This window comes from Triticum urartu, chromosome 7A, assembly GCF_056163025.1.
Source record: "Triticum urartu cultivar PI428250 chromosome 7A, HENAU_Tu73, whole genome shotgun sequence".
Classification (NCBI taxonomy): domain Eukaryota; kingdom Viridiplantae; phylum Streptophyta; class Magnoliopsida; order Poales; family Poaceae; genus Triticum; species Triticum urartu.
In genome coordinates this window covers 742771850-742778863 of record NC_141879.1, presented here as the reverse complement: position 1 = coordinate 742778863, position 7014 = coordinate 742771850, and positions in this window count along the sequence as shown.

Below are 7014 nucleotides of genomic sequence, written 5' to 3'. Positions count from 1 at the left end.
TACGATACTCTCATGGTCTAAGAAACTAAAGAATACATTGACTCTCCGTGTTATATCGATTGACTTGTGATGATAGTACGTATCTCAAAGTATAACAGACAAGTTGGGTCAATTCAATATGATCGTTCTTCCAACATCATATACACCCTCAATGTTGTTTTGAGACTATCATTACACTTCACGATATCTCAAGATCCGGAAAACATGATAAGCATACAACACATGAGAGCTAGTCCTAGAAGCGAGACTAGGAATCCGGTTTTACTGTTTGTCATTCCACATGTGCTAATGAGTTTCCCACTGAATCACATATTCCGGAATCATAGTAGTTATAGCATAGAATACAAACTCTTAATTATAAATATGGAAATAAATAATACAATATAATTTCTCTAGGGCATATTTCCAAAGGTTGTTTCCTCAACAATTTGAGAACAATTTTTAAATTCATGTACACTTTTTTAACATTGTAACTTTTTAAATGTGCACAGTTTCTTGAAAATATGATTTTATTTAACGGGATGAAACTCTTTTCTTAATAATTTTTGTATTGTACTTTTTGGAGGACCTTTCCTTTTGATCAGGCAAAAGTTTGTCCATGCCAAAACTTGATTGCATGAAAAGTGAACTGAATTGATAAGCATGTTTTGGCAAAAAAATTACATGCTACTTCTAAAAAAATCTTGCCATTTCAAACATTATCTGATTCAGTTTTCTGTTGTATATATAGTTTCCATAAAAAAAAAATCCCTACTCAACATGATCATGCATTTATGTTAACCCTTGCTACCTCCGTTTGGGCTTATTAATCCCATCACATTTGGCGTCAAAAGTTTGATTATATATTTGACTAGCACAATGTTAGTGCATGTCAACAAAAATTATATCGTTGGATTCGTATTTGAATGTACTTTTAAATTATATTATTTTTGCTAGGTATATTTAATTTATTAATTAAAATTGTGGTTAAAATAGGGCCAAAAATACGAGGGGGCTAATAAATCAAGGTAGTACTCGCTACTTTCGTTATATGCCATCAAAAGCATATCATTAGGTTCATATGCGTATATAGTTTCTAAACAAGTTTTTTGTCTCACGTATCAGCTAGCTATATCGTCGACGTAAAACTACGCATACCCTATACACCCAGACTGGAAAAAAGTGGAACATAGGCTAATGGAGTACTAAACAAGAATTCAGTGTCATGGATGCACTATATACTCACATTGTACAAGCATGCATATGCTCCGGCGCGCTCCTCCAATAGGTTGCATGTTGAGCTCCCCGGCATGTTGGGCTGCACCTAGTTGACCAGGCCGACATGGTGTCCAAAATGGCCGATCCTCCCAATCTCAATGCCGCCTCGCTTCTCTGGTCGACTTGCTTGTCGTCTGACAACACCGTGGCATATACTCCCTTCTGTCCCAAAATAAGTGTCTTAACTTTGTACTAACTTTAATACAAAGTTGTACTAAGGTCAAGACACTTATTTTGAGATAGAGGGGTATATCAGTCCGACAAGTTCGATGCCAAACAATAGTGTTGGCACATGGACGGCAAACCGTTCTGGGACGGTCATGAGTCGGGGTCGTGGGGTGCGCCTGCTCTGTCCACACGTGCAACTCGGTCACCGGCGACCTGCGTGTTGGTGGCGCCCATGCTATGGCGTGCGCACTCGGCATCTCAGCGAGGCACATGGCCATCAACCGCTTGTCGGCTAAATCAGTGTTCGAGCCTAGCAAGCGCCAACCCCCCCCCCCCCCCCCCTTCCGCCTAGCAAGAAGTTGTACGCCGTCTCCGTGCACCAGCGTGTTAGCCGCCGAACGCAGCAGGGCACCCCTGTTTCTTGCTTCAACCGAGAGAGGGGGAACCCTCGCGTCGGGGGGAGCCCCAGATGAGTCGGCCTAGTCGCGCGGGAGGTCACAACGGTTTTTTTTGCTTTATTTTTGTATTTTTCTTTATAGTTTAAAATATTACAAACAGTACTCTTCAAGAACAGATTCGCAAAAACATTGAACGGGTATTTGAAAAAATGTTTCATAAATACAAAAAAAGGTTTAACAAGTACTAAAAATGTTGAACAAGTATTTGAAAATGTTCCATGAGTATTTGAAAAATGTTGAATATTTGAAAAAATATTGAATAAATGTTCCGACAATGTTGAACATGTATACAAAAAATATTGATCACTTATTAAAATAATGGTTTTGACATATGAAAAAATGTAGAGTGAAGAGAAAAACAAAAGAAAACCAAAAATAGAGAAGAAAAAAGAACTGAAAAACGGAGAAGTAAAACAAAAAAATGTAAGAAATGGAGAAGAAAACAGAAAAGAAAGAAAACCAGGACGGAAAAAAGACAGGAAAAAACGGCTTGACTAGGAAGGCGCGCACTTTAATGTAACACGTATTGTATGATGGCGAAGTGGCTAGTAGCGTTCTCTTTATTGCCCTTTTCCTTATATTTTTATTCAACAGTGTGCAAACATGGGCCGGTTCAGTAACGAGCAGGACCGCGGAATTGTAACGCGATAGTTACCGATGGAATCGCTGAAAGCTGTTGGGCCGAAAAAAACATCCGAGAGGCTGGCTCGTCGTGACTTTATTATCGGCCCGTTCGTTTCTATCCCGTCTGTTTAGTACCACATCGCCTGCTAGAGAATTGTTTTGCAGCTTAAGTAGTGTGTATACGGCGCTCTACTTGCCGATGACGCAAAGCTGTTCCAATAAGTCTGTCGAGGCAAAAAGCAGTCACAACATACTTCTGGCTGGGCCAGGCCGTGGGCCTGTCACCTTAAGTTGCTGTTAAGTCGTGCATGAGGGGGGCCAGAAGTGTGGAATGGCGTCAGTCTTTTTTTAAATGTATATAATTTGAAACTGCTTTTATTAATAACATATTTTATTTTATCTTTTTCAGGTTTAAAACCTACTTATATTTCGGTTTACGCAACATCCTTTCATCTTGTCCAAATGTTCAACGAATTATGGTCTAATTCTGATGGCATGCATACTATGGACCTTAAGGGGAGAAATGAAGAGTTCACCAACTAGAGTATAATACTTTGAGAAATGAGACTAATGGTCGTGAATGACCTACTTATCCTTTTCAGGCCCAAAACCTACTTATATTTAGGTTTACAAAATTTCATACCTCTAGCGCCATAGGCAACATCTCTTCACCCTGTCCAAATATTCAACGAATTATGGTCCAATTTTGATGACACGCATACTATAGACCTCAAGGGGAGGGATGGAGAGTTCACTAACTAGAGTTTAATACCTTGAGAAATGAAAATTGATGGACGTGAATAACCTTAGCCCCGTTTTGACAACCACCGGCATAAGAGCAACCACTATTGACTTGGTTATTTTGAGGCTACTTTTGTTAATAATACATTTTATTTTATTTTATCTTTTTAGGCCCAAAACCTACTTATATTTTGGTTTACAAACCACGAGGTATCTCTTCCGTACTTCTAGCACCACAAATTATGGTCGAATAATGATGGCACACATACTATAGACCTCAAGGGGAGGGGTGAAGAGTTCACCAATTAGAGTTTAATACCTTGAGAAATGAGACTGATGGTCGTGAAAAACCTACGCTCCATTTTGTCGACCGACGACATGAGAGCAAGCACTATAGACCTCAAATCTTTTTTTTAATGTGATTTGAAGCTGCTTTTATTAATAACTCAATTTTATTTTATTCTATCTTTTTAGGTCCAAAACCTACTTATATTTCGGTTTACGAACTACGAGGTATATCCTCCGTACTTCTAGCGCCATAGGCAACATCTCTTCATCTTGTCCAAAGAATTATGGTCGAATTCTGATGGCATGCATACTATAGACCTCAAGGGGAGAAATGAAGAGTTCACCAACTACATACACGGCGGCAACTGCATACAGGGCTCAATTTCTTGGCCCGACGCTCTCTCCCATGGACTTCATGGTTTGGAAAGTGTGGGCTCCTCCAAAGGTCAAATTCTACGCGTGGCTGGCTTTGCAAGATATGATATGGACCGCCAACCGACTGGAGCGGCGTGGATGGGATAATTGTGGTCTCTGCCCTCTTTGCAAGAGACAACATGAAACAGGCATCCACCTCTTCGTCCAATGCCGCTTATCTATTAGACTGTGGCGCTTGATCATTGAGAAGTTTGGGCTCGCACACATGGACACCTCCAACTGGCAGCTTGAGGACTCACTCGTGAGATGGTGGGATCAGAGAACTGACATGCGTAACCCCAACAGGCGAGCTATGGCCTCCCTCACCATGCTTGTCTCTTGGTCTATTTGGAACGAGAGAAACACCCGAGTTTTCCGACACAAGAGTGCCCCGCCGCCAATCATCCTTAAATAGCATAGTTGTTGAGGCCAACCTTTGGGTTACCACGGGTGCTAAGAAACTAGGGCTTGTTGTTGTACGCGAGTAATCGCCATGCTGTGACCGTGGGTTACTTGTAGAACTCTTTTCTCCTCTTATTTAATGGATGAGGCAAATCTTTTGCCTCCATTTCGGAAAAAAATAGTTCACCAACTAGAGTTTAATACCTTGAGAAATGAGACTGATGGTCATGAATAACCTACGCTCCATTCTGTCGACCGATGGCATGAGAGCAAGCACTATTGGCCTGGTGGCGCCCAATGTGAGACCGAGGTATATGAAGGGTATCTTTCCAATCGAACGACAAAAAGGTAAACTCTCCCCTCCAAGCTTCATCGGCAAGCCTTTGAATTCTCCTCCCCTCTTCCTGCTGCTCCGACGGCCATTGGTGGAGAGGGGAATCTCGGTGCCTTCGCTGCGGCTAGTAGTTTAGGTTTGGGGTTTTATTCCTCGCGGGTGTGGTGCTCGGGCTGATGGTGATGCATCTTGATCGAGTTTGTCTTCCAAACTCCGGTCCTTCTCAAGTTTGTTCATCTTGACATAGTAGACGGAGCTCTGGCATAGATTCACGTCGTTTCCTTGGGCTAGCAAAATTAGGGTCTCTCGTCATATGTGCGGGACGGCGATATTTGATGTCAGTTGCTTCAGATCTATTCAAGGGTTCAATGCGACGACTGCAGCTTCAGGACATTGGTCCTTAGGGGCACGTGCACGAAGACTTTCTAACTATCATTTTCATGATCAAGATGTCTCTGGTAGGAGAGCGGCGACAGCGGCACATCGGCGGCTCGTTCTGACAACGGTACCACCAGTCATTCAGTGGTCCAGAGACCTCAATGTAATTTTTATTATATTTGAGGTGCTTTATACTTTCGATAAACTTTTATAATAGATCAGCTCTGTTTGCAAAAGTAAAAGTTGTTTTGGGGTGTGGGTTGGGCGGTGCTTGCATGCTAAAGACACGGCGACCGACATTCCAAATTAAGATAATACCTGCATTTGAATGGTTTCACTTAAGCTCGCTACCTAGCTACAGATAATTTACCTGCATTTGAATATTCGTTGTAACATTATTGTTACCAGCGCTAACCAAACTCAGTAGCCGAAATCCAAACCGAGACTCAAGTAGATCTTTGATTGGCCAGACAATTCGTCAGTATATCTCGAGAGAGGTGACAAAAATTACAAGACAAGCGTGAAGCAATATCTTAGTAATGAGGCCATAAGACACACACAAAGTAGTATCTCACGTGTCGCACAACAAATTTTGGCATGTGATAATCTCAATTACCTCTAACTTTGTTCCTCTGAAAAAACTTCTATTCGGAAGTGCTATTGAGTCGATCAAACTAAGTGCTATTGGGTTGACTATCTCACACACCGAGCCTCTTAATAAATAATCGTCTCAGCACCCAAGTTCTTCTAAAAGGCTTTCTTTTCTTCACTCAAAATTAAAACGGAGCTTGTCAACAGAGCGTCACTAGCGAGACTTGCAAAGGGAAATATAACCACATGTTATTCAACTAGTGTGGGGAGCCTAACTTGAGGGCAACCAGCCAAATAAAAGTATCAACTTTATTAAACTTGTGAAAGAAGTAGAAATGCATATGTTATACCTTCTAGCACTAGCTTGGCTAGCTTTTTACTCAAGTCAGGTTCCAGTCATTCTTCCCGTCTCTGAATCGCTAGTGACAAACAATCCATGTAAACACACACAACAATAACACCACAAAGAGAGCTCCAACAAAATAGAATTCAAGGTTGCTCCAGCTTTTATTATGCGAATCTGAAAACGAAAATGCCGGCAAAAAGAATGCAAATAAAAAGAAGAAAAGCAAAATATGAATGCATGGATAAGGCGAAATGGACACTCCCAAGTTTAGGCGTTTGGCCTGGCTGAGTCACGGTGTGTGACTGATGAGGCTGCTCATGAGGCCACTGGTACACTGGAGGTGCAGTAGAAGATGATGCCGCAAGTGAAGGCTCTCGGAGCTCATGAAGGGTGCGTACGCCGGTTTCGTGTGATAAGAGCTAGGAGCCCATGAAGCAATGAACTCCCTCATGTTCTAGGAGAGCATGTTAATGTTGGTGTTAACATGCTGGATCGTCTGCTCGAAGCTACCAACACGCTACACCAGCTGCTCGAACTCTAGTTGAGTGATCAAGTTGCCCTAGCCAGAATAGGGCTGCTGCGACACGTGCTATTGCTGCTCTCCTCCTCCATAGCTGGCGTCAGCGGCCTCCCATTCAGGGAACCCTTGGTCCCTTCTTCCTCCATTGATCTCACAAAGTGAGAGGATGCATTCATTGCGTGCCTGCACGAAAAAATCTTGTGGGAGAGGAAGGTGTACCAATTCCTTCGCTCCCGTTACTAGAGGGCAACCATAAGAATGATCACTAGGATAACATGGGTCGGGACATATTAAGCCTGGCGGGGGCATCACCAACAATCCGAAAACAAGATAAATCAATGCTCAGCCTATGAGAATTGTGGGTGATGACACCACCGCAACGAATACCACCAGAATCTTGCTCCTTCTACTTGCGAAAATGTGCTATCATAAGTGCTCCCAAATTTGTACATTTGTGAAGCAAGTGGTATCTATCCTTATCAATTTGGGTTGA